Consider the following 27,029-nt stretch of genomic DNA (forward strand, 5'->3'; position numbering starts at 1 on the left):
ATATGTTACCACAACCAAAAAGTCTGGAATCCATTGCTCTAAGGCAATGGGTTTCAGAGGGTTTAGTTTAGTTGGTTTAAGAAAGCAGAATTTGAAAGAGTGGTGTGGTTGGGAAGGATAGTGAATTTGGCCCCAGAAACTGGGTTCAGAGCTCTGCAACTTATTAGTTTGACCAGGTACTATGTTAAATTCAAATGGTGAAATTCATCCAGCTTTCACAGGGATGTTGTAAGTAACATGAAATTGCTTTGCAAAGTGAGCATAATACAGTGAGGTCAGGACTGAGACAGGCTTGTAGTGCGTGTAGATTTCACCTATGGTTCCATCCATTGACCCAAGCATCACCCTCTTGGAACACCATTAGTCACCCATGTGTAGGTTAATAAGCAGCTCTAAAACGAAATTTATCTCTTCAGAGTAGGGTGAAATTTCTAGGAATACTATTTCTGAAATACTATTGTTTGTTTCAGGATAGAATCTGATGTCTGCTAGGACCTGGGTATCAACTGGAGGTGGGCCTGCTACCCTCCTGGACTGTTCATTTGTACTGTGCTTTAACATTTCCTCCAACAGCATCTAGTTCTCATAACCATAAATTCACATTCTCATCTTATGGATGAGCTAAGTGTTAGCGTTGTTGAGTGACTCAAACGCAGGCTTCTGACTACACCCGCTGCATTATATATCCCCGGAGAGTGAATTTCTCTGGCATGCCCTCAACCAAATTTGTTCCAATTTGTGGCTCTTTCCAGGGCTTGTGAATTGTGTAAGAGTGGATCAGGCTGGTCTAGGGCTGGTTCTGTACACTTGTGAAGAAGGCTGTTAAATATTTGGAAAACGGACATCAAGTAAGGGCCGCTCCTCTCCAGCGTCCAGCCGCCCCTATCCCGCATCCCGACTGCTGGTCCACTTCATGTTGCCCTGAGCGCCTCGGACTGCAGTGCGGACGGAAGGCCAGTGGGTATCGCTGAGCTAAAAATGGGCTTCTAAGGTCGTCTGTGCCCCAGCCCGCCGGGGAACCAGAGCTCGGCTCGGAAAGGAGGCTCGCGTGCTGGGTCAGTGAGCGCGCGAACCCCAGCTCCGCCACAGCCCAGCCGACCCAGACGACTACAGCCCCCACCATGCCCCGCGCCCCGCGCACCCCTCCCAACCCCTTCGACTCGGCCCAGTGCGCGTGCGCGGTGGCGCGGCCGAGCGCTGACTGGGTCCCAGCTGCAGAGCCGCGGAGACGCGAGCCTGACCCGCGTTGGCACTGAGGTGGCGGCGACTGGCGGCGGCTGGACAGCTGGACATCCCGCGCCGCGCAGGTGAGTGCGGAGGGAGAGGTCGGCGGAGACTCGCTGTGTCTGCGGGGCCCGGCGCCCACACCTGCCCCCCCACGGTGAGGGTGCGGGGGCGACTGTGGACAGACCGACTGACGGACGGACTGACAGGCAGACGGGGCCGACGAGGGGAGAAGGACTGGCAGAGGCCGGGGAGAGCGGCGGGGCCGGACCTCGCAGGTGCCCGCGTTGGATGGGGGCTCTGGGCGCGGGCTCTCGCGGTGCGGGTGCCGGGCCTGCGGGGCGGCGGCTGGGCTCGGACCCCGAACAGCTGCGCCCCTGCGTCCCTCCTCTGGGCGGGGGCGGCCTCCGAGCCCCGACAGCGGGAACAGGGCCGCCGGCGCCAGAGCCTCGGTGCCGTGGAGGCTCGAGCCCGTATACATCCCCCTCAGCAGAAACCGCAACTCAGCCCGGGAACCCTTCTTTTTTTTTTTTTTTTTTTAAAGCTGCCTTGGGCACATTTAAACTGCCAGCTCTTCCTTGGCTTGAACTTGTGACTTTCCGTCGAAGATTCAGGTCTGGGGTCAGGACACAGGCTCAGATCGAGGCTGAGACTCGTTACACACCGTCATGTGTTTGTATTTTAACATTGGGGAAACTGAGGCATGTATTAGCCAGGATCACCCAGCGTGGTTAGGATCGGAATTCCGAGAATTATACTTAGTTTAATGAACCAGGATGCTATTTATATGGAGGGGAAAAAAGGTGTTCTAAAGTTTTTTTTTCTGTGACAGGTGACTGCCTTATTTTCCAGTATCTTCTGCTGCAAGTGAAATCTGTGGTGGGTTACTGGCTTTTTGGTGGGTTATTGGAGGTGCCCTGGAATATTCTTTACCCTTCTTTCTTATTCTTTCTTGGTAAATTCAAGTTCCTAATGAGACCCAGATTCACAAAAACTGAGTTTTCAACCTTGACTTGATTACTTGTAGCTTTTGTGATTATGTTTGTGATTAAGTTTGTTGATACACATATATTTCCTACTTCTTTTCTTCCTCATCTTCTTTTCCCTATCTTCCAGTTTTCTCCGAACTCCAATCGGTAGTTATATCGTCTTTGTTTTCTATATTTATTTCTGTTCTCCACGATTAATTTGTAATTGATTTTGAATGGAGGTCAGTATCTTTCTTGTCTTCCAGTAATCCCGGGTAGATGTAGCCTCAACATCACTAAAATTGTCACAGTAGCCTGCACTTGAGTCTTCTTCCCTGTGTCCCTTTTTAAGCATGGAGATGTGTGATCTGGTTGAGAGGGGAGGGGGGCGAGGTGTTTCTGTTGATCCCATACGAGTAACAGGTGAACGTGAGCGGAGCAATAACTTCGGTTAGTATATGTGCTGCCGCGTCAAGCACCAGAGCATCAACTTTAAAAGGCTGTGAACAATACTTGCTTAAAGATTTTCAAAAAGCATACTAATCTTGTGAATTTGGAAACTTGTCAGGTTGACGGAAAAGTTGGTGAACTGGAATAGCACCTGACAGAAAGGAATCTGACATTAGGGTGAAATATTGAGACAGGAACTCTGGAGAAACCATCCCTTTTATCATACAGCCATCTATCTGTGCCTGGGGTGGATGCCGGGAACACCTTGTTGGCTTAGGAAGTTAAACAATGTCCTGTGTGTTTGTGTTTTCAGTTTCTCTCTTCTTAGTGCTCAATGAGTTTTGGCAGGAGCCCAGAATCTTGTACATTTGATGATTTAACATCAGTTTCATTGGCTTGTTCTCCAGATTGTGTCTGTTTCCTCAGCTGGTGACATCAGTTATTTTCCACAGCAGCCATTCATGAGCTCATGCAGACTGTCACAAGGAAGTGGAATAGCACAGAGGGTGGTACACAAAGAAGTAAGGATCTTGTTTCCTTGCCATCATATTTTAAAAAATGTTTACTTATTTATTTATTTTGAGAGAGAGTGTGTGTGCATGCTTGCATGTGAGTGGGGGGGGGGGGGAGAGAGAGAGAGAGAGAGAGAGAGAGAGAGAGAGAGAGAATCCCAAGCAGGTTCCATGCCACCAGCGCAGAGCTTGACCCAGGGCTCCAACCCATGAACCGTGATCATGACCTGAGCCGAAATCAAGTGTCGGACGCTCAACTGGCTGAGCCATCACATAGTAACACATAGACTGAGATAGGAAATCCAGACTGAAGCACAAGCTATGCAAGAGGGTTTAGAACATCAGAGACCAGGCTTCTTTCTGCATACAATAATAATCATCAATACCATTTATTGGATTTCTTCTGTTTGCCAAGTGCTGTAATTGTCACAGTGAGGTGTAGGTATTATCATTCTCTCTTTTTTAAAAATTTCTTTTCTTGTAAACGTTTATTTATTTTTTGAGAGAGAGAGAGAGAGAGCGCAAGCCGTGGAGAGGCAGAGAGAGAGGTGAGAGAAATTCCAAGCAGGTGCTGTGTGTTCAGCACAGAGCCTGATGCAAGGCTCCAACTCATGAACTATGAGATCATGACCTGAGCTGAAGTTGGTTGCTTAACCAACTGAGACACCCGGGTGCCCCCATTCTCTTTTTATGTATGTCAAGTTGAAGTACAGAGGTTAAGTGATTTGCCTATAGACATTGTAAGTAACAGATTCACATTCAAGCCTATCTGACTCTGCCATCTCTGCTCTTTTTATTTTATTTTTTATTTTTTTTAATGTTTATTCGTTTTTGAGAGAGCACGAGTGGGGGAGGGGCAGAGAGAGGGAGACACAGAATCCGAAGCAGGCTCCAGGCTCTGCGCTGTCAGCACAGAGTCTGATGTGGGGCTTGAACCCACAAACCGTGAGATCATTACCTGAGCCAAAGTCAGAAACCCAACCCACTGAGCCACTCAGGTGCCCCATCTGCTCTTTCTAATTGTGCTCTACTACCTTACAAAAAAAATAAGTTCAAATCTTGCTTATTCTTAAAAAAATATAAAACCTTCCTGTGATCACATTTCTTCTTTGAACTACTTCCATTTCTCTTCTTTTCCTTTCTGGGCTTGTTCTTGAAGGGCAAACACTATGCCCGTCATTTCCTTGGACTCCTTGGTTCATTGCAGTCTGGCTCCCACTGTCTACTCTTTTGAAATGTTTACATGAGCTCCACTCAGCTATTTATTGAGTATCTGCTCCACCATCTTCTAGACATATAAAGAGATTAAGACATGGTTCTTGCCCTGAGGGAGTTAGGGACTAATGAGGGAAGAAAAAGAATTGTATACATGTCAACATGATGTGTTAAACTACTGACCAAGCAATCTTTGCTCTTGGGAGTTGGGGGAAGAATATTTCACTGAGAAAGTGACTCTGGACTGCCACCAGAGAGAAACTCTAAATTGTTCCATGCTGTCAGGACCGCATGATTAGGTATAGACTTTTAGGAGAAGCTGTATCTTGCCAGTGAGAGATGATACAGTCGAAATAGAGTCTGACAGTCCTGGGAACTGAGCCTCAATTTCTTTTTTGTAATACCTGCCTACAGTGTAAGCTCCATGAGAGTAGGGCCTCTGTCTTTTTCACCACTCCCCCCTAGGTAATCACTAAGTATCTGTTGAATGAATACTTCATCGGATGTGGTATTCAGAACACGGTAGTACTCTGAGTAGTACAGTATAACAGATAACAAAGCTTACTTTTAGTGTGGCTTAGGAACTGATTTTGAAGACACCATTGTTTGGATAGTATCCATATAATTATCTCTCCTTTTTGAACATTTAGCCTCATTGATGGTCTTAATTCATAAATGAGAAATGTTTATTTATTTTTTTGGTGGACACAGTTAACTGCATCTTCTAACATTATGCCTCTCTCTCGGTTATAAACACATTCCTACTTTTTCTAAGTGTGATGCAGGTTTGGTATGTATAGTTTTTTTCTCTGCTAATGTGAATTGTTTTGGAGAAGTTAACTTCTTTGGCATTATTAAGTAACTTTGTCAATAAGAGTAACATTAGAAATGAGATTCAGGGGACACCTGGGTGACTCAGTTAAGCATCCGACTTCGGCTCAGGTCATGATCACATGATTTGTGAGTTCAAGCCCCGCATCGGGCTCTCTGCTGTCAGCACAGAGGCCACTTCGGATCCTCTGTCCCCGCCCCCCACTCTGCCCCTCCCCTGCTCATGTGCTCCCTTGCGCGCACGCGTACGCGTGCTCGCGCTCTCTCTCTCTCTCTCTCTCTCTCTCTCTCAATAAATAAATAAACATTAGAAATGAGATTGAGGGGCGCCTGGCTGGCTCAGTCGGTGGGACATGTGATTCTTTATCTCGGGGTTGTAAGTTCGAGCCCCATGTTAGATATAGAGGTTACTTAAGAATAAAATATTTAAAAAAGCAAAAAAAAAATTATATTGAAAGCACTAATCAGAAGGCTTACCCTTGGTAAGGGGCTGATTTCCAATAGAGGTAAGAGACTTTTCTTCCTTAACAAAATAATATGAATATTCCTGGTCTTCTCTAGAGATCTGATTAGCCTTCTAGCTAACATTCTAAAGACGTGTATCAACAGTTCATTTCCTTCTTCTTGTGTTTGAGTTTCGTTTGTAAATATCCTTAATTTGTGTGACTTGAAGTTAGGGTTAAAGTCCAAATACCACTTTTTTTTCCCCCTCCACTTTCAAAGTGTATGGAGTATAGTAATTAGGAACACTTACAATGAAGTTCAAATTCTGCTCTTCCACGTTAAATTTTGAAAACTTAACACAAGTGTTGTAACTTCCCAATGCCTCATTTTGCTCATTTGTAAAATTGGGATACCTACTACTGCTACCACCATAGTAACAGCTAATATTTGTTGGGTGTTTATTATATACTCAGCACAGTTCTAAGAGTTTTACTTATATTACCTCGGTCTTTATAATCACAGTTGTTAGAATTACGCCCACTTAAGGTGAGGAAACAATCACAAGCTAAGTAACTTGTTCAAGGTCTCAGAAATAAGTGATGGAGTCAGGATTTGAACCTGGGTAGTCAGACTCCAGAGTTCGTGCTCATAATCTTCTACTTCATAGGGTTGTTTTAAAATAATCTATGTAAATAAATAAAAATAATAATCTATGTAATAAAATAATCTGTGCAATGTGACTCTGATAGGCAGTCAGCAGGTGTTGGCTACTGTAGTTAGCTTTGAGTTTATAAAGTGTTTCACATACATTTTCTTATTTGGTTGCTGCAGGTACAACAAAGTGTTGTTGTGACCACCACCTTCTTACAGATAGGAACTGAGGCAGAGTTCGGTCACTTGCGCAAGGTCATACAGCAAGTGTGGGGGGCTATACCTTGGCTTTCCTCCTCCTCTACACCTGGATTCTTACGTTGGATTTGAGGTATCACATTTTGAGAGAATTTAGTGAACATAAGTTGTTTCAGCCTGCCCAGCATCCAGTGTAGGTTTTTCAGGGAATAGCAGCTCAGTTTTGCTTTGAGGAAACAGTCCATCCCTGACCTAGTAGGTGGGTACGTGACCCAGGTTAGGCCAATAGATGTTAGGCAAATAGATGTATTCCTCTTTTCATTTGAATGTTAGGTTGAGTGACACAGTGACAAGCTTCCTTCATCACAACCATGGATTAATTCCTAATATGTGGATACTGGAACTGCTCTGTATTTGTTCCCAAAGACCTGAGTCTTTAGCTTTTCCTCAGTTCTGTGCTCTACCTCCTATCCTTCCAATAAATCTTATGTTACATAATGTAAGTTACCCAAAGTCAGTTTTTCTGGCTTGCAGTTGAGACTCCCTTAACTTACCATTACAAAGCATAAGACCATGTCACTTAGAAAAGAGTTAAAACAACTGGTTAACTTTAACCTGAAGAGAAGAGAAATCTGAGAGAAGACTTGAAGACTGTCTTCAAATATCTGAAGCATGTAGTGTACAAAGTGTCCCTAAAAAGGAATAAAGACTAGACATTACTAGGAAACAGATTTCTGTGCTATTAGAGTCTAAAACAGCTATTTGAGGATGGATGGGCTGTCTGGTCTCTGGAGGTAGATCAAGGCACTAACATTGTTCAAGCCGGGGTACCTGACTGGCTCAGTTGGTACAACATGCAACTCTTGATCCCAGGGTCATGAGTTCAAGCCACACATTGGACTTAGAGCTTACTTTAAATAAATAAATAAGTAAGTAAATGAAAAAAAATTAAAATAGTTCAAGCCAAGACAAGTTGCTCACTTGGGAGGAGTAATAGGGGTATCATAATCTAATGGGTTGTACTAAATGACCTATAAAGTTCTCTGCAATTATGAGAAAATTCTTTTTTTTTTTAAGTTTTTAAGTTTTTTATTTTGAGAGAGCGAGAGAGCATGAGCGGGGGAGGGACAGAGAGAGAGAGAAAGAGGGAATCTCAATCAGGCTCCATGCTGTCAGCACAGAGCCCAACATGGGGCTTGAAATCACCAATCATGAGATCATGACCTGAGCCCAAATCAAGAGTCAGATATTTAACCAACTGAGCCACCTAGGTACCCCTAAGGAAATTATTTTCTAATTTTTTTCATGTTTATTTATTTTTGAGAGAGAGCATGAGCAGGGGAAGGGCAGAGAGAGAGGGAAACAGAATCCGAAGCAGGCTCCAGGCTCAGAGCTGTCAGCACAGAGCCCAGTGTGGGGCTTGAACTCACAAACTGTTAAATCAGAACTTGAGCCAAAGTCGGACGCTCAACCAGTTGAGCCATCCAGGTGCCCCACAATATAGTTTCTTATTTATTTTTTTTAATTACTTGTTTCCCCTCTAGAATGCCAGATTCTAGAAACAAAGGATTTTTATCTGTTTTGAGCACTATAGTATCCTTATCCATTGTAGCATGGTGCCTGGCACATAATAGGCACTCAATAAATATATATTGAATGTATGAATATTTCCTCCATGCAAAATCACCATTCATTCTGCTTTGTATTCTAGGAACATAGCTCATTCTGTCAACTTTGGATCTTTTCAGTTAGTTGCTTTCCTTATTCTCTGTTGCCTTTTTCGTTTCCTCTTTTCTTTGTATCATAGCACTTTAAGACTAGAAGTCTGAGATCATCCCCTTCACAAGGACTAGAGATCCCAATATCATACAGCTCATTAATGACAGAAATAGGGTGAAGGTGGTGGTTGACAGTTAATCTTCTTATTAAACTGTAGTGTCCCTAAATCTTGCTTAGGTCAGGCCCTTATAGAGCCTAGCACAATGTATTCATGTCCCTCAATGAATTATTAAGTCAATAAATAAATATGTGTCTCCTTTATGAAGGCTGTTCCATATCTACCTGTATTTATCTCTTTATTTCTTTGAACTTCGATAATATTTGTAGTTTGTTCTCTTATTTTTAACTGGCCTTGTCTTGTTTACCATTTCATGTGTGTATATTTGCCTGGTCAATGAAATTGTAATCCCATAAACAAGAGGCCTAACTACAAATCCCAGTGCTGTGGGACGCCTGGGTGGCTCAGTTGGTTGAGCATCTGATTCTTGGTTTCAGCTTGGGTCTTGGGATCGAGCTCCATGTCAGGCTCAATGCTCAGTGTGGAGCCTGCTTGGGATTCTTTCTCTCACTCTGCCCCTCTGGCTCTGTGCTTCTCTCTTCATGTGCTCTCACTCTCTCTCCCTCTGCAGGAAAAAAAAAAGAAAGAAAGAAAGAGAAAGAAAGAGAGAAAGAGAGAGAGAGAGAGAGAGAGAGAGAGAAAGAGAGAGAGAGAGAGAAAGAGAGAGAGAGAGAGAAAGAAAGAGAGGAAGAAAGAAAGAAAGAGAGAAAGAGAGAGAGAAAGAGAGAGAGAAAGAGAGAAGAAGAGAGAAAGAGAGAAAGAAAGGGAGAAAGAAAGAGAGAAAGAAAGAAAGAAAGAAAGAAAGAAAGAAATACCCAGTCCTGGGAGGCAGTATAATAGTGAAATACTACACAGTAGAATTTTCTGTAATGATGGAAATGTTTTTGTGTGATTGTTAACATTTTTTTTTAAATCTTTTTTTTTTTAACATTTATTCATTTTTGAGACAGAGAGAGACAGAGCATGAATGGGGGAAGGTCAGAGAGAGAGGAAGACACAGAATCTGAAACAGGCTCCAGGTTCTGAGCTGTCAGCACAGAGACCGATGCAGGGCTCGAACTCACGGACCGCGAGATCATGACCTGAGTCGAAGTCGGACGCCCAACCGACTGAGCCACACAGGCGCCCTGTTAACATTTTTCTTTATGCAGTGTGTGTGTGTGTGTGTGTGAGAGAGAGAGAGAGAGAGAGAGAGAGAGAGAGAGAGAGATTAAATAATTACATTTATCCTCATTACTCAAAAGTAATCAGTAAACATTTGGGCATTCATTTCTTTTTTTTCTTAAGTTTATATATTTATTTTTTAGTAATTTCTACACCCAACTTGGGGCTTGAACTTACAACCCCAAGATCAGGAGTCACATGCTCTTCCAACTAAGCCAGCCAGGCACTCCTGGGCATTCATTTTATTATTCATTCATTAATTGTAAATTTTCCAGTTTTTCCACAGTGAGTATCTATGACTTTTATAACCAGAAAAAAATATTAGTGGATTTGTGTGAGTGGGGTTTTTTTTGGTGTGTGTGGTTTATTTTTGTTTTGTGATTCAAGAATAGGTAGAAAATGCTATAGGGGAGCCTGGGTGGCTCAGTCAGTTAAGCGTCTGACTTTGGCTCAGGTCATGATCTTGTGGCTCATAAGTTTCAGTCCCACATCAGGCTCTGTACTGACAGTTCGGAGTCTGAAGCCTGCTTCAGATTCTGTGTCTCCCTCTCTCTCTGCCCCTTCCCTGCTCATGCTCTGTCTCTCTCTCTCTCTCTCTCTCTCAAAAATAAATAAACACTAAAAAAAATTTAGAAAATGCTATAGGCAAATAAACAGGATAGTAAACTTTGGAAGTGAATTAAAGTTCATTTTTTAAAATAGATGTATGTTGCAGAATGCATGTGTATTTTATAAATATGTATATTCTTTAAAAGTTGCAGCTTTTATTTTTGTAAGTTATATTTTCTTTTCACATTAATTCACATAATATAAGCACATTATATTCATCCATATTAAGAAGAGCCAAGTGCTTAGGAAAAAGTTACAGGAAAATTTTACTAATCGATGTAAGCCATTAGGAAAAGCACAAGTATTTTAACAACACAAGATATTGCATTTAAGAACTAGAAAGCACAAACTAAAATATTATATTAATTTATTATACAAAATTTAAAAGGTAAATCTGGAAGCTCACTGACACAATAAAAAATTCCAAATTACTTTGATAAAATGAATGGTTATGACCTAATGAAGGGACCTAGAATTTATAGATTTTCCACTTGGCCACTGTGGCCAGAAAGACCAACAAATGTGTGAGGCATTGTTCGGAAATGTTTTGGAAACAAAACAAAATAATATTACATCCTTTATTTTATTTTAAACTGAGATGGTTCTGAATACTTTGTGTTTTTGTGGTAGAATAATAGATTCCTTTAATTTCTAGAAAAGGACAAATAATAAGCATGAAAGATCACCCTTATTGCTACCTAACATTGTATATAAATTACTATGTAATTTATTAAATTACATTAACAATTGTTATTTGACATTATGGATTCATTTGGCCCTCTCTCTATCTGACTAGACTGAAAGCTTCATAAGGCAGGGATTCTGTTTTGTTCACTGTTATCTCCTAGAGTCTAAAATGGGGTCTGACCCATAGTAAGCACTCATTATATTAAATGAAAGGATGATGCCTGCCATGTGAGGTTAAAGTAAAAAGATGAGGTCTGTCAGTTTGAAAAAGGGGTGGGAGGAGACTGAGATTTACAGTGGCATTGTGTCAATAATAGCTGGATGTGTTGGGCACCAGATTTTTAGTTTATCTATTGCTGTGTAATAGTCACTCCAGAATTTAGTGGCTCAAAAAAACAATTATTTTTATTATCTCTTGCTCAGGAGTTGACTGGGCTCCACTAGGCAATTTTTTTGTTGTTGTTTTTAAGTAAACTCTGGGGCACCTGGGTGGCTCAGTGGTTAAGTGCGTGACTCTTGATTTCAGCTTAGGTCATGACCTCATGGTTGTGCGATCAAGCCCCATGCTGGGCTCGAAGCTGGGCGTGGAGCCTGCTGAAGATTCTCTCTTTCTCTCTCTCTCTCTCTCTCTCTCTCTCTCTCTCTCTCTCCCCCCCCCCCTCTCTCTCTCCCTCTCTCCCCCCTTCCCCCTCCCTCCTCCTCCCTCCTTCCCTCCCTCCCCCTCCCTCCCTCTCTCTCTCTCCCCACTCTTCCTTCCCCCCATCCCTCTCTTTCTCTCTCCCTCAAAAAAAGTAAACTATGCACAAGGTGAGGCTCAAACTCACGACCCTGAGATCAAGAGTTGTATGCTCTACCGACTGAGCCAGCCAGGTGCCCCACCACCAGGCAGTTTTTGCACGGGGTATCTCAAGCTATTGCAGTTAGCTGGAGTTGGGGCTGGAGTCATCTGGGAAGTTTCCTCACTCACATGTCTTGGGGTCAATGGTGGCCATCAGCTGGATCTCAGTTGAGGCTCTTGGCTGAAACACCCACATGTGGCCTCTCCATTTGACCTTACCTACCTCACAGCGTGGCAACTGTGTTCCAAGAGCTCCTATTTCAAGGAAATAAGGTAAAAATGCATGGCATTTTTATGACATATCCCCAGAGGCCACATAGTGTCACTTTCACCATATTCTCTTGGTTGAGGCAGTCACTGAGCTTTGCCTGGGTTCAAAGGGAGGGTACACAGACCCCACTATTCAGTGGAAAGAGTGTCAGTGTCACATTTTAAGAAGAGCATGTGGGATAGGTTATATTGTGGCCCAGCTTTGGAAAATATTGTCCCTATGCTAAGTATATGAAACTGTGCTAGGGGTTCTAAATACTTTTTCAGCACTTTAATCTGCAGGCACTACACCATAATTTACTGATAGGGTAACTGAGGCTATGAGAGATTAAATATTTTACTCAAAGTCCACATAGCTAAGTGGCAGAACAAGTTGTCAAACCCAGGACTTCCTGCTCTTACTGTACCTTGTATATATAAAGTGAATATAGGTTTCTTTACCAAATCTGAAACTACTAAGGAAGGTGTATTCAGGTAGGTACCTCATAAAACAGGTAATTAGATGAGTCACTCGGCAAACATTTATTAAATCCCTATTAAGTACTAAATGCTGACAAGAATTCACACTTTAAGGAGCTTCCAGTTTATTAGAGATAAGGTAGACACACTAGTTAAAAATGAGAGAAATGTAAGTATGTAAGTGGCATTTGATAGGTACAAGTAAATGTTGAGAGAAAGGACTGGGGAAAGCCTCACAAAAGTGCCTTTGAGTTGCGCACCGAAAGTTGGATAGGATCTGAACATTCAGAAATGGGAGGTGGCCTTCAAAGCAGGAAACAATATGAAAAAAGAAACAAGATGAGATAGCAGTGAGTGGTCTAGATGGCTGAGGCATAGGGTACATGCAGGGAAAGTAAGAGCTGACTCAGAAGGTAGATTGAGGACCACTGAAGAAGATGAGAGAACTCTGTAATTAGTGCTGTGCTTCAGCGAAGATTTAGTGTTTATTTAACGTGAATGGAAAGAGAGTCTGGAGGCACAGAAACCTGTTACAGTGGCCCAGAAAAGTGGGGGTGAGGGTCTGGGTTAAGGCAGTGGAGATAGACATGATTAGACATACTTTTAAATGTAAAATCAATAGACTTTGGAACTGATTCACTGTGAGAATAAGACAAATATAAGAGCCAGAAATTACCCTAAAAGCTTAAGAGTCTGAGTGTCTTAGAAGAAGAAATAGGAAAATCTAAAAGGATCATCTGAGATGGAATAAAAATAGATTCATTTGAGAACCCCAGATTTTGATGTGTAATGATTAAGTCAGCTGAAACCATCCAGCAGGAAGTTGGAAATATCAGGAGCGTTGCTAGGGCTAGAGGTAGAGACTTGTGGCATATCTGTACAGTAGTGACAGCTAAGTCCCCCTTAGCAACAGGAACAGATTCCCCAGTAGGAATCCATTAGGAGTGGATTAAAAAAGAGAAGCGTGATTTGGAGAATGTCTTTTTTGGGGGGTCTGGGGAAGAAGAGGAGTCAGCAAAGAAGCAGTTAAGTAGGGAAGGAAAACCAGTGTGGTCAGTGCCCTGAGAGTCATAGAACAGTTTCAAGAAACCCAGGTAAGTCAGCAGAGTCAAATGCTGCAGGGAGTTTAAAAAAATGAGGACTCCATATGTGACAAGGAAACCACTGGAGACCTCTGAAAGTCTGGGTGCTGAGAGAGGAAGCTAAGTGGAAAAAGCTTAAGGAGCAAGTTGACGGAGGAGCAAGTTGATGATTCGACTCTGCCTTTGAAAATGCAGCAGGGAGGCAGAGGAAGGAGAGCTGGAAAGGTAGGAGGTTTGAGTAGGTCCAAGTTGCCTTGTTTGGGTTTGTTGTAATTAAGGATGAGGGTGAACCGAGCGTATGCACTGCACACAAAGCCAGCAGAGAGGAAGACTGGAGATGCAGTTGTGGAAGTGGGTGGAAGGTTATTATGGCTGGAGGACTTAGCCTGTGAAGGAAGCAAGCTGCATCTTCCTCTGGGAGGAAGGTGGAAAGAGAAAAAAGTGACAAGATGGGGCAGGTTTTTTAAAAATTTTTTCAAAATATTTATTTTTGAGAGAGAGACAGAGACATTATGAATGGGTGAGGGACAGAGACAGAGGGAGACACAGAATCTGAAGCAGGCTCCAGGCTCTGAGCTGTCAGCACAGAGACCGATGCGGAGCCTGAATTCTTGGACCGTGAGATCATGACCTGAGCCAAAGTCATATGCTCAACTGACTGAGCCACTGAGGCACCCAAAGATGGAGCAGTTTTGACAGGAGGAGGAGGAAGTTGAGGAAGCCTTAGCTGAATGACCTCAGCGTCATTAGAGTGGAAACCAGGTCATCAGCTGGGAGGGAGTGGGTGGCAGCAGAGAACAGTTGGAGGTCTGAAGAAATGGGGAGAAGGCTTGAATGTAGCACTGAAGGGAACATGATAGAAAGCCATTTAGAGATGAATGAAAGTTGCTGAGCAATAGAGAGGATAAATTTCCTGGAGTAACATGAGCAAAGAGCAGTGCGAACTTACCTGGGACTGGATGAGACAATTTCAGTGATTAGTTCAAAATGGTACTGTAGTTCCTACAATGTAGAAGTTAAGTGTGTGGACCTGATTGTTTAAATCAGCAGTATTAAGTATGATATACAAAGAGATAACAAAAAGTAGATTATCTAATGGAAGGTAGGTCCACAAAAAGAAAAAAAAAGCTGTGATCTACTTAATCCGAACTTTTACAACAGCAGGACAGCCTCTCATAACATCTCTCCTGGGATTTCTTTTGGTAAATGATGCTGGTCTAAGTGTGATCCAGTCTGCTGGTTCCCATGTTTTCCCCAAGTTTTTGATTCAATTTTAGGTTTGAATAGTGGAAATTAGAGACTTAGCTTCCGGTCTAGCTGTGTCACCTGTTCACTGTATGGCTTTAAATCAGTCTTTGGACCTGTTTGGCTTCAGTTTCTTTTTTTGGGAAAAACAACAACAACAACAACAACAACAACAAGCAGGACACGAACTCAAAAGATCCTTCTAGTTGTGTCATGCATGACTCTGTCGTTCATGGCTGTGCTAAGTGCCTTTGTCCTGTACCCGGTATTGAAGAAGCTAATGATCTCTAAATATTGGTGCAGATCTGTTGGAGAAATTAATTTGCTCTTATAATATGGGAATTCACTCCTGATTTATCTGCTTAATTTGGAATTTTCACAAAGATTGATGTTCCTTTTTTTTAATGTTTATTTATTTATTTAAAAAAATTTTTTTTAATGTTTATTTATTTTTGAGAGAGAGAGAGACACAGACAGAGCTCCAGAGAAAAGAGCAGCAGAGAGAGAAGGAGACACAGAATGAAAGCAGCCAGGTTCTGAGCTGTCAGCACAGAGCCCGACGTGGGGCTCGAACTCACGAATCGTGAGATCATGACCTGAGCCGAAGTCGGACGCTTATCCGACTGAGCCACCCAGGCGCCCCTAATGTTTATTTTTGAGAGAGAGAGAGACAGCATGAGCTGGGGAGGGGCAGAGAGAGAGGAAGACAGAGGATCCAAAGTGGGCTCTGCGCTGACAGCAGCGAGCCCGATGCGGGGCTCAAACTCATGATCTGTGAGATCATGACCTGAACTGAAGTCAGACGCTCAACTGACAGAGCCACCCCGGTGCCCCAAAATTGGTGTTTCTTAATCCAGCTGCTTATGTTATGTTTTAACCTGGACTCCACTGGGCTCCATACCCCAAGCCAAGGTGTTTTGTTTTCACACACCCACAAGTAGCTTCACGGTTTTCCCTGGAGATTGTGCTGCATAGTTGCCAATGACAGCTGTGCTGGTCAGTGTGGAATAGAGGGACAGCGTAGTACACAGTCCTGGCTCAGTGTGTGACATGGGCAAGATGTATAACCTTCCTGAGCCCTGGTTTTCTCTTGTTTCTTAGCAGTATGTTAAATGCTCAATAAATACATCATTCCTTCTTTCATTGGTACCTTCTTTCTAATACCTCCATCCACTCACTGCCACAAAGTAAATAGGAGTGGATTACCATACTTTAGAGTTATTATGTAGGTATTTTCATATCTGCAAATGAGAAATTCCCAGTAATTTTATAGTCTGGCCAAATAAATGACTTAAAGCAGTTTGCTGGGGAGCCTGGGTGGCTCATTTGGTTAAGTGTCCGACTCTTGATTTCAGCTCAGGTCATGATCTCACAGTTGTGAGATCGAGCCCTACATTGGGCCCCTCGCCAAGCATGGAGTCTGCTTGGAATTCTCTCTCTCCCTCCCTGTGCCCCTCTCCACTGGTGCTTTATACTCTCTCTCTCGCTCTAAAACAACAACAACAAAAACAAAAACAGATAAAGCAGTTTGTTGACCTCTGTGGTTTAACTATATGAGAAATAGGAACTTTGCTAACCATCTGTCTTGTTCCTTTTATGTGCCATATGCTCCTATGTTAACAATTTAAATATAAATTTTTCAGGGGCCTTTTGTGACAGCCCTCAAGGGGCTTTGTTTCCTCAGAAACTTGTGTCTGCTGTATTTCAGAGCTGCCTGAGTTGCAGGTAGCTAACCATTATTTGCCTGACTTTTACTGCTGAGTGTTTGTTACCCCCGCCCCCTGCCCTTCATAGTGGGACTGAGAGAAGGTTCGAGTAGTACTTTGCTTTTGCTTTCCTTATCACCATCCTGGGTACTGCCAGGCTGTAAATCCTAGGAGAATGTTCCTGGAAGGGACTCAGGGAAGTGACCAGACTGCCTCAGATGATTAATTGTTTTATGGAAAGACCTAGAGTAGCCTAGCATGGGTCAGAAGTCTGCATAGGAGAGCTGCATTTAACTGGAATTGCTGTGCGGGATGCTGGGGTGAGGTTCCTGTTTCCCTGCTCTGTGTTTCCATAGTCTGTGCTCTGCCTTGCACAATCGCACCTGACTGTTGCCTAAAGAGCACCCTCTCTCTCTGGTCACAAAGAAAATATTACAGCAGTCCAGCTGTAAGCCTGTGGGCGCAGGAGTGCAGCTCAAGATAGAACTGATTACTGAAGTCACCACTCTGCTCCTGATGCCAGTTTGGGGGAAGGCAGTTGACAAATGCAGATGAGATAGTGGGTCTTCACCTCACATGTCTTCAGCTCTGAGGGAGATAAAGGGTGAGGTGAATAATAAACATGTTTTCAACAAGGATGATTGAAGTACGGAGCCAGGTTAGAAGATTAGCACCGCCAGCTGCCTTATCATGGTGTTTGGTGGGGCCCACATTTCAAGACTTTTTTTTTTACATACTGAAGAGTAATTGATTTAGCAGCATGCTGTGAGAGAAATCTGCGGGTTCTGAGGTCTGAGAAAAGATGTTCTGGCTGGAGCATGGTGCATGTGCTGAGGGCGAGTGAGAGGTGCATGTTGAGAAATGAGGCTGGAATGGTGAGTGGGACTGCTAGGTCATGCAGGGTCGCACTTTTTCCTAAAGTCAGAAGGAAGCAAAAAGGTTTGAAAGAGAAGGAAATGATCAGTTGCATCTTAAAAGGACCTCTCTGGCTGCAGAGTACAGATGGGGTGTGGGGCACGGGGCCAAGACTGGAGGTAGAGATCCCCAGTTGAGAGACTTGTAAAAACCAAAATCCATGAGAGTGAAAAATGATGACAGCCCCAACTGAGAAGTGACAAAGTTTGGAGAGAAACAGGAAATTTCAGAAAACATTAGGGAAGACCTAAGATTTGAAGGGTGGAAGTGGGAAGATGAAGGAGAATTCATTAGTCATGAGGTCCAGTTCTGGCTGGAGAAAGTGGTGGATAGGTTGTCATGCCAGTCTCCTCAGATAGGGACCACCGGAGGGGGGCAGAGTTCATGATGACTTCATTTGAGAGCATGGTATTTTGAGGACTGTGGCAGAGTGGTCCAGTGGGCAGCTGGATGTGCCAGCCTGAAATTTGGGGGAGGAATATGTTGTGGGATGGAAACCGGATCATCTGCTTGTAGGTGTGAACCGAAGCCATGAGAGCCCGTGAGTGTGCAGGAAACTGGAGGAGGATCTAGGACAGAACATGACGGCAGTTTAAGAACTGGCAGGGGAGGAACCAGGAAAGGACTCAAGAAGAGCAGCCAGCAAGGCGGGGGGAAAACCGAAGGGTCACAACCCTTGCACACCCTGTACTGTAAGAACTAGAGTGTTGTCACCAGATCTAATGAACATCTGCTATGGATTGACCTTTAATAGATCAGGTACATACTGAGGGTGCTAATAAAGCAGAGACACAAAATGCAAAGAGGAAATGGAAATAGCTTGGCATGAGACATTTCATAGAAATAGCAAAAGTCATCTTGGAAAAAAGCTAAATGTTGTTAGACTTCCTCATACTCATTTTTATTTTTATATTGATTAAATAGGGGAGCACCTTAACCTTTCTATTCTATGGCTTTCTAAAGGTCTTTAATTTTTTTTCATGCTTGTTTGAATAGGTAACACATTCAAATAGTTCAAAATTCAAAAGGTACAAAGGGGTATTTAAGTAAAAAGTCTCTCTGCCACCCAGTTTCTCTCACAGGCAGCCTTCTAAGTCTTATGTGAAAATGTCCTCGTTTTTGTATAGATGTTTACTTGTCACTGTTTTGTCACTGTTTTGCTTGTCACTTGTCATTCTTGTCACTGTTTTGCTCCTTGCTTTTTTCACTTAGCAACGTATCTTGGAGCTCATTCCCTGTCAGTACATAAATAGCGGATCCATTCTCTTTTTTGACAGCTGCACACTATTCCGTTATATAGTTGCAGTGTAACTTACTTAACCATTCCCCTACTAACGGATATTGAGGTTTTCTAATATTTTTCCATCGCAAACGATGCTGTAGGGAGTGTGCTTCTGTAGGAGTCATTTTCCTGAGGTGTGGGATAAATTTCCAGAAGTGGGAGTTGCTTGACCAAAAGTCTCCAAAGATTTTAATCCAGTTCTGCTTATTAGAGTTCCTGGCACTTAGAAAGCCCTCAGTGAGTGGTAGCTATTACGAAGATAAATGTTATAGATTGATATGTTACAGATAGTATATTAAATATGTTGTATGATGTGTTATAGACAGACAGGAAAAGGGGCACCTGACACAAACCTGAGGCAGAGGGAGTGTCAGAGAGGGCTTCCTGGAGGAGGAAATGTTTGGGCTAAGCCTTGAGTCAGGTAAAGTGGAGGGTGTTGCAAGCAGAGGGAGCAGAAGAAGCCCAGCACAGGAACGTACAAAGGAGTTTGTTGTATGTGGGTATCTTCCAGGAGTTTGGTATCCCCTCCTCAAACAGTCAACACCTGCCACGGGTCAGGCCCTGGGCTAGGTACCAGATAGATATAGGGCAGATGTGTACATATATGAATTACAGTATACTATGAAATAAACAGTAGGTACAATGATTAGTTTTATCAGAGAAGGGGGGTAGAGGGCATGAAGGTTGGAAGGAAAGGTGTTCAAGGAGGTTGCATCTGAGCTAGAATTCGAAAGAATGGTCAAAGGGTGGTTTAGCTCAGTCGTTCTCAAAGTGTGTTCCCTGTGCCACAGCATCAACATGACCTGGGAACTTGTAAGAAAGGAACAGCCTCAGGCTCTGCTCAGACTTCAGATGCAGAAATTTAGCTTTATGGGTAGCACCTGGCTGGCTCAGTAGACCACATGACTCTTGATCTTGGAGTTGTAGGTTTGAGCCCCGTGTTGGGTGTAGAGATTACTTAAAAATAAAATCTTAAAAAAGAAATTCAACCTTTTGGGTTTTGAAAAGCCCTCCAGATGATTCTGATGCAGTCCACAGTTAGAGAACCACTGGTTGGGATTATTTAAGGGGAGGGAACAACATTGTAAAGTTAGGGAGCCATAAACTCTATGAGATTGTTGAAAGGTAACTTGTATTTTTATTATTATTTTTTAAAGTAGGCTTCATGCCAAGTGCAGAGCCCAACACAGGGCTTTAAACTCATGACCATGAGATCAAGTTTTGAGCGGAGATCAAGAGTAGGATGCTTAACCATTTGAGCCACCAAGGTGCCCCTGGAATATAGCTTATATTTTCAAAAAGTAGTTATTTTATATACCAATCTAAGGAAATGAGATAAATAAAACTTTTACATTACATGATCAGCTGAAATCACTTATCTTGAAATTTTAATAAAATGGTCACAAGCCCTATAAGCCCATATTATGTGGGAATTCCAACACCCTCCCCCAGATTTTTCATATTTAACCCATTTAATCTTCATGAAAACTCTATAAAGTAGGAATTATTATCCCTATTTTTAAACTTTTTAAAATTTATTTTTGAGAGAGAGAGAGGGACAGTGAGTGCACGAACCGGGGAGGGGCAGAGAGAGAGGGAGACACAGAATCCAAAGCAGGCTCTGGGCTCCGAGCTGTCAGCACAGAGCCCGATGTGGGGCTCGAACCTATGAGCTGGGGGTCATAACCTGAACCAAAGTCAGATACTTAACCAGCTGAGCCACCCAGGCGCCCCAGTTATCCCTACTTTTGGACCTTTCCATTGGTTATTTCCCAAACAACCTTCGAGGCTCTTAGGAGTAGGGCAGGCTTTACTGAAGATAGGGGATGGCAAAGGGGTTTTACCCTGCAGGAACACAACTTCACTTGGGGTTTAGATTGTCCTTTCCTGAAGAGGCATACTGTCCTCACCCTCCAGATCCCCCAGCCCACAGGCACACTGAGTGTTAATGTCTCATCGGTCCCTTTATTCTAAAGGATGCAGCTCCTCACCTTGTTTTTGGACTTCTCTTCCCCTCCTCTTTATAGTCCAGGCCGCCTCTAGTTCTGTTCTCTCCTGCTTCCATATTTCTGTTCATTTCTTCTTTTGCTCGGCAGTTGACAGATCTGTCAATTCTTCTGCTCCTTCAAGATTTACCTTCCACTTTAATGTGTGGAGCTTATCAAGGTATTTTTCAAAACAAAGATTAACACCCCCCCCCCCAACTCTGGGAGGCATTCTGGAACCAACTATTAAAATAGTAATTCCTCACTGTGCTATAATTATAATATTGTAAAATTTTAAGTATAGGGGTCATTAGGTTAACTGCTTCAAATGGCATCATATTAAACTCTAATACGAATAATCTGTTATTAACCTAATCTCATACCTCGATTTCTATTTACAAAGCTGACACTTTGTGTTTTTTTTATTTTTTATTTTTAAAAAACTAAATCCAAGTTAGTTGACATAAAGTATAATGATTTCAGGAATAGAATTTAGTGATTCATCACTTACATATAACACCCAGTGCTCATCCCAACAAGTGCCCTCATTAATGCCTCTTGGCCATTTGGCTCATCCCTCCACCCAACACCCTGCCAGCAACCCTCAGTTTGTTCTCTGTATTTGAGTCTCTTATGTTTGTCTCCCTCTCTGCTTTTATCTTATTTTTGCTTCCCTTCTCTATGTTCATGTTTTGTTTCTTAAGTTCCACATGAGTGAAATCATATGATATTTGTCTTTCTTGGACTTATTTTGCTTAGCATAATACACTCTAGTTCCATCCACATTATTGCAAATGGTGAGATTTCATTCTTTTTGATCGCTAATATTCCATCGTATGTGTACACACCACATCTTCTTTATCCATTCATCAGTCGATGGATACTTGGCCTCTTTCCATACTTGGGCTATTGTTGATAGTGCTGCTGTAAACATTGGGATGCATGTGCCCCTTCAAATCAGCATTTTTGTATCCTTTGGATGAATACCTAGTAGTGCAATTGCTGGATCATAGGGTAGTTGTGTGTTTTGTTTTGTTTTGTTTTGTTTTGTTGAGGAACCTCCATACTGTTTTCCAGAGTTGTTGCACCAGTTTGCATTCCCACCAACAGTGCAAAAGGGTTCCTCTTTCTCTGCATTCTCACCAACGTTTGTTGTTGCCTAAGTTGTTAATTTTAACCATTCTGACAGGTGCGAGGTGGTATTTCATTGTGTGTGTTTTTTTTTAAATTTTTTTAATGTTTATTTTTGAGAGAGAGAGAGACCGAATGTGAACAGAGGAGGGGCAGAGAGGGAGAGGAAGACACAGAATCCTCCAGGCTCTGAACTGTCAGCACAGAGCCCAGTGTGGGGCTCAAACTCATGGACTTCAAGATCATGGCCTGAGCCAAAGATGGATGCTTAACAAACTGAGCCACCCAGGAGCATTGTGGTTTTGATTTGTATTTCCCTGATGATGAGTGATGTTGAACATCCTTTCATGTGTCTGTTAGCCATCTATCTGTATGTCTTCTTTGGAAAAGTGTCTATTCATATCTTTTGCCCATCTCTTCACTAGATTATTTCTTATGGGTGCTGATTTTGATAAGTTCTTTATAGATCTTGGATACTAACCCTTTACCTGAGATGTCATTTGCAAATATCTTCTCCCATTCCATCAGTTAGTTGCCTTTTAGTTTTGCTGATTGTTTCCTTGCTGCGCAGAAACTCTTCATCTTGATGGGGTCCCAGTAGTTCATTTTTGCTTTTGTTTCCCTTGCCTCCAGAGACATGTCAAGTAAGAAGTTGCTGCAGCCAAGGTCAAAGAGGTTGTTGCCTGTTTTCTCCTCTAGGATTTTGATGGTTTCCTGTCATATGTTTAGGACTTCCATCCATTTTGAGTTTATTTTTGTGTAAGGTGTAAGAAAGTGGTCCAGGTTTATTCTTTTGCATGTTGCTGTCCAGTTTCCCAGCATCATTTGCTGAAGAGACTGTGTTTTTTCCATTGGATATTCTTTCCTGCTTTGTCAAAGATTAGTTAGCCATAAGTTTGTGGGTCCATTTCTGGGTTCTCTATTCTGTTCCATTGATCTGAGTTTCTGTTTTGTGCCAGTACCATACTATCTTGATGATTGCACCTTTATAATACAAAAGTTGACACTTTAGAGTAGAAAAGGCAAATCTTCAAAAATCCAAATCCTCTCCCAAATGAGACAGATTCATTAATTTCATTTAAACAATTTTCAAAGGGAGAGTTTCTCATAGAATTGTTTTTATTGCAGATTTTGCTTTTAGGTGCTCAGCTGTAACAACAGATGACTAGATAAGTCAATTACAGAATATATGGCTATAAAAACTCTGGTTACTGGGGAAATTTTTGGTAATTTAGTGCTCAGTACAGAAAAATATTTTAAAATATGTATTGTTAGAACTGTGCATATATAGAGAAAAACTAAGAACACAGAAGGGAAGAAAATGATTTATTGGAGTAGCAGATTTGTGACAGAATTTTTTTAAATTTTGATTTCCATTAATGTTGCATAAGTACAAAAGTCAGAGAAGAGTGCAGAACTTCCCAAGAGAAACCCAGTGACTGTGTTTATACTCTAGAGATTTTCTCCTGACCTGGAACCCAAATTTATCCTGCTATAGTTTTAAGTTTATCATTTGTGTTTGTATCTGACTGTATTCTCATTGGAAAATAATTGATTCTGTTCAGAGTGCTCAGAGGTGTTGGAAAGAAGCGCTCCTGAGCCTTGGGCTCTAACAGCCAGTGTCCCACCAGACCCCAGCTTAGGTTGTGGCTGGGGACCAGGTGCATGAACTGTGGAGAGATTCAGGGGACAGGGAAATATTTCTGTAAAAGTTTTTGGATTTGGAAATAGCATTTTCCCCTTACAGCCCACTTTACAATTGCTGTACTTTTCTAGTCTCCTGGTTTATAAGCATCTTTTTTCCTTTAAAATGCTTTCAGTGGCGGGGTGCCTGGGTAGCTCAGTCAGTCTGACTCTTGGTTTCGGCTCGGGTCATGGTCTCACGGTTCATGGGTTTTAGCCCTGCAATGGGCTCTGTGCTGGTGGCACAAAGGCTGCTTGGGATTCTCTCTCTCCATCTCTCTGCTCCTCCCCTGCTCACGCTTTCTCTCTCAAAATAAATAAACTTTAAAAAAATCACTAAAATGGTTTCTGTGGCTTTGCCTTTGGAAAGTGTTGTACTTGAATATAATAGAAAGCAACTACAGCCCCAGGTGAAGTCACACCTGGGGATTTGGTTTAGGCTTTAAAAACAGCAAAACAACAACAAGGAAAAATGGTGCCTTGGAAACTTAACTGTTAAAGTGTTGTCACTTGTTTTTCCAGTGATTACTTAAACTACTGGGGGGAAACTTGTTACAGTAACTTGAAAAATGACAGACTTACCTGTTAGCAGCTTGGAGAGTTCCTGACTTCACAGGTTGCTAAGATGTCAGATTCATGCTGAGCAGTGTTAGTAAAGTGTTAGCTACAAATGAGAAGAGAAGGAGATCTTTTTCACAGTTATAGATAAGCTATTTCTGATATTTGCACTTTTTTTTCCCACTTATGCTTTTTAAAAAAATTTATCTCACATTTTGTTTTGTTTATTTATTTGAGAGAGAAAGAGCGTGAGCATGAGCAGGGGAGGGGTAGAGAGGGAGAGAGAGAGAATCCCAAGCAGGGGTCATGCTATAAGTGCAGAGCTGGACGCAGGACTCTTTCTCACAAACTGTGAGATCATGACCTGAGCCGGGATCAAGAGTCGGATGTTTAACCGACTGAGCCACCCAGGTGTCCAGTTATTGTATTTTAAATCATGTACTGTCTTGATACTGATGATTCCACTTTTCTTCTGTTCTCTCTTCAGCTCACTCTAATTGGACTGTCACCTTCACCATTAAAACTTAAAACTCTTGTCAAGATCACCAAAAACCTCCAGCTTGCAGAACCAGCGACCCATTCTCTGTCCTCTTACCACTTTACCTCTGGGTGGTACACGACACTGATCATCATCATCATCATCATCATCATCATCACCACCACCACCATCATCTCCTCTCCTCCTCCTCCTCCTCCTCCTCTTCTTCCTCTTCCTCCTCCTCTTGGTTTCTACAGCACCACACACTACTAGTGTTCCTTCTACTTCACTGGCCACCCCTCACATCTTATTTCCTGTTCCTTTCCTGCCTAACCTCTAAGTGTTGGAATGTTCCAGGATTTGGTTCTAGACCCCCTACTCTGCATTCTCTCTTTGGCCGGGACAGCTAGTCCTGATGATTCCCAGATTCACACCTGTAGTTTTGACGTCTGTGAACTTTATACTCATATACACAATTGCCTAATTGACATCTCCACTTAGAGGGCTAATAGGCATCTCGACTTAACATGACCAAAGCAGATCTCTTGATTTCTAAGCCTGAAACTTGCTCTCCCCCATAGTCTTCCTTATCTTGATTAATAGGACCTGCACAGTTGCTCAGGTAAAAAATCTAGGAGTTGTCATTGACTCTTTATTTCTGTTATCTACCTCTCCACCTCCACATTATATCCAGAATCTAGTTACTTGTCACCATCTCAAGTACTTTAGTCAGAGATACTATCTCTTTCCTGGGTAACTATAATAGCTTCTATCCTTAGGCCTTCTGTAGTTCATTCTTTACACAGCAGCCAGTGCAGCCAGTGTGATTTCTTTAAAACATGAGTCAGACCAAGTCACGCCCCTGCTCAAAGCTCTCCAGTGGCTTCCCATTAAAATAAAATCCCAGCCTCTTTACCATGGGTAGAAGGCCCTCTGTAAGCTAGCTCCTGTCTGCCTCTCCAGAGCTGTCTGCTATTTCCCCCCTCATCGTTCTACCTCCGACACACTAGCCTGTTATTTCTCCAGTGTAATAAACTCTGGTTCTTTAAGACCCTTGCTTGAGCCATTTCTTCTGCTTGGGCTGTCCTTCTAGGTCTCTGCAGAACTGGTTCCTTGTCATCTGTGTGGTGTCAGCTGAAATGTCATCTCCTCAGGCCTTCTCTGACCACTCCTCAAAAATAGCCCATCTGCCCCTACCTATCACTCTGAAACCTATTATTCTGTGGGGTTTTTTTTCATAGTATGTATTATTACTCTGAAATTATCTTACTCACTTATTTACTAATTGTCTTTTTCTGTCACTAATGTTAATAGCTGGCATCTACTAAGTACATACTATGTGCCAGGTATTATGATAAGTATTTACTTACATTTTCTCATTTGTCATCCCCTTTTACAGATAAGGAAGCTGCAGGTTCACAGGAGCAAGAGTTTTGTCTGTCTTGTTTTATTGCTGTCTCCCTAGCACATGGAACAGTGTTTGGCACATAGTGGTTGCTCAGAAAATTTTTTTGTTGATTGGATAGATGAATGAAAGACTCCCAAATTTATCTCTTTAGTTCTGACAGTTCCATGAAGATGTACACTTGTATATCCAGCCCCCTACTTATCTTCTCCAACTGGATATCTGAGAAACATTTATTTTTATTTTATTTTTTAATTTTAATGTTTATTTTTGAGGGAGAGACAGAGAGAGAGAGCGAGAGCGCACAAGTGAGGGAGGGGCAGGGAGAGAGGGAAACACTGAAGCCAAAGCAAGCTCTAGGCTCCAGGCTGTTGGCACAGAGGTAGACCTCTCCCATTCCCTCTTAACTTTGTCTCTCTTGTTCATCATGTTTCAGTTATACTGAGCTCTTTTTTGTCCCTCCAAGGTCTTACCCACCTCAGAGCCTTTGGATTTGTCATTCCTTCTGTCCTATGACTCTCCACTCCTAGATCTTTGCAAGGCTAGCTTCCTGTCCTTCAGTTATCAACCCAAACAGTACTTCAGAGATTCCTTCCTTGGATTCTATATCACATCAGCCTTTTGTTTTATTCAGAGTACCTCCCACATTTGGGAATTCTCATTTATTTGTCCATCTGTTTATTTGTTTCTGTTTCATTTTCCCCTCTAGGCTGTAAATCATTGTTGTCCTAGCACATAACATGTGTTGGAGAAATATTTAGGGAGTGAATGACTGAAGAATTTACATATTTCTGGGTGCGCATCCTGCATTATAGTGTTTTCATGTAATGTTAGATCATAAATAGTATCCATATTGCTTAGTCCCAATAATTGGAATTTTTATACTGTTGTGTCTGGCTTTTTTCACTAAGCATAATGTTTTTTTTCTTCTTTTATGTTACTAAGGTATAATTTACATATGATAAAATTCATTCCTTTTAGTGTACAAGTCTGCAGGCTCTGACAGATACGTACAATTACGGAATTGCCAACAATCGGGATACCGAATTTCTCTCACCCCACAAATTGCCCTGTGTAACTATATAGTTAACTCTTCCCCCTACCCCCATCCTGTAGAAACTACTGGTCTGTTTTCTGTACCTATATATAGTATGCTCTTTCCAGGACGTCCTAAAGCTGGAATCCTGCCATATGTATCTTTT

The 27,029-nt window shown here is 42.3% G+C and overlaps 1 protein-coding gene across 4 annotated transcripts in view; it reads left to right on the plus strand.

Moving 5' to 3' along the window:
* Window positions 1–1,148: 1,148 nt before the first annotated feature.
* The window catches only part of SGSM3 (small G protein signaling modulator 3), a 50,234-nt gene continuing 24,353 nt past the window's right edge, over window positions 1,149–27,029 (plus strand). For 3 of the 4 annotated variants that reach the window (XM_027070655.2, XM_027070657.2, XM_027070658.2), the window contains exon 1: window positions 1,149–1,307. The gene's annotated coding sequence lies outside the window, so the exon portion shown is untranslated. The remainder of the gene's footprint in view (window positions 1,308–27,029) is intronic. The other variant, XM_027070656.2, reaches the window with a different exon arrangement.

Source organism: Acinonyx jubatus, chromosome B4 (assembly GCF_027475565.1).
Source record: "Acinonyx jubatus isolate Ajub_Pintada_27869175 chromosome B4, VMU_Ajub_asm_v1.0, whole genome shotgun sequence".
Classification (NCBI taxonomy): Eukaryota; Metazoa; Chordata; class Mammalia; order Carnivora; family Felidae; genus Acinonyx; species Acinonyx jubatus.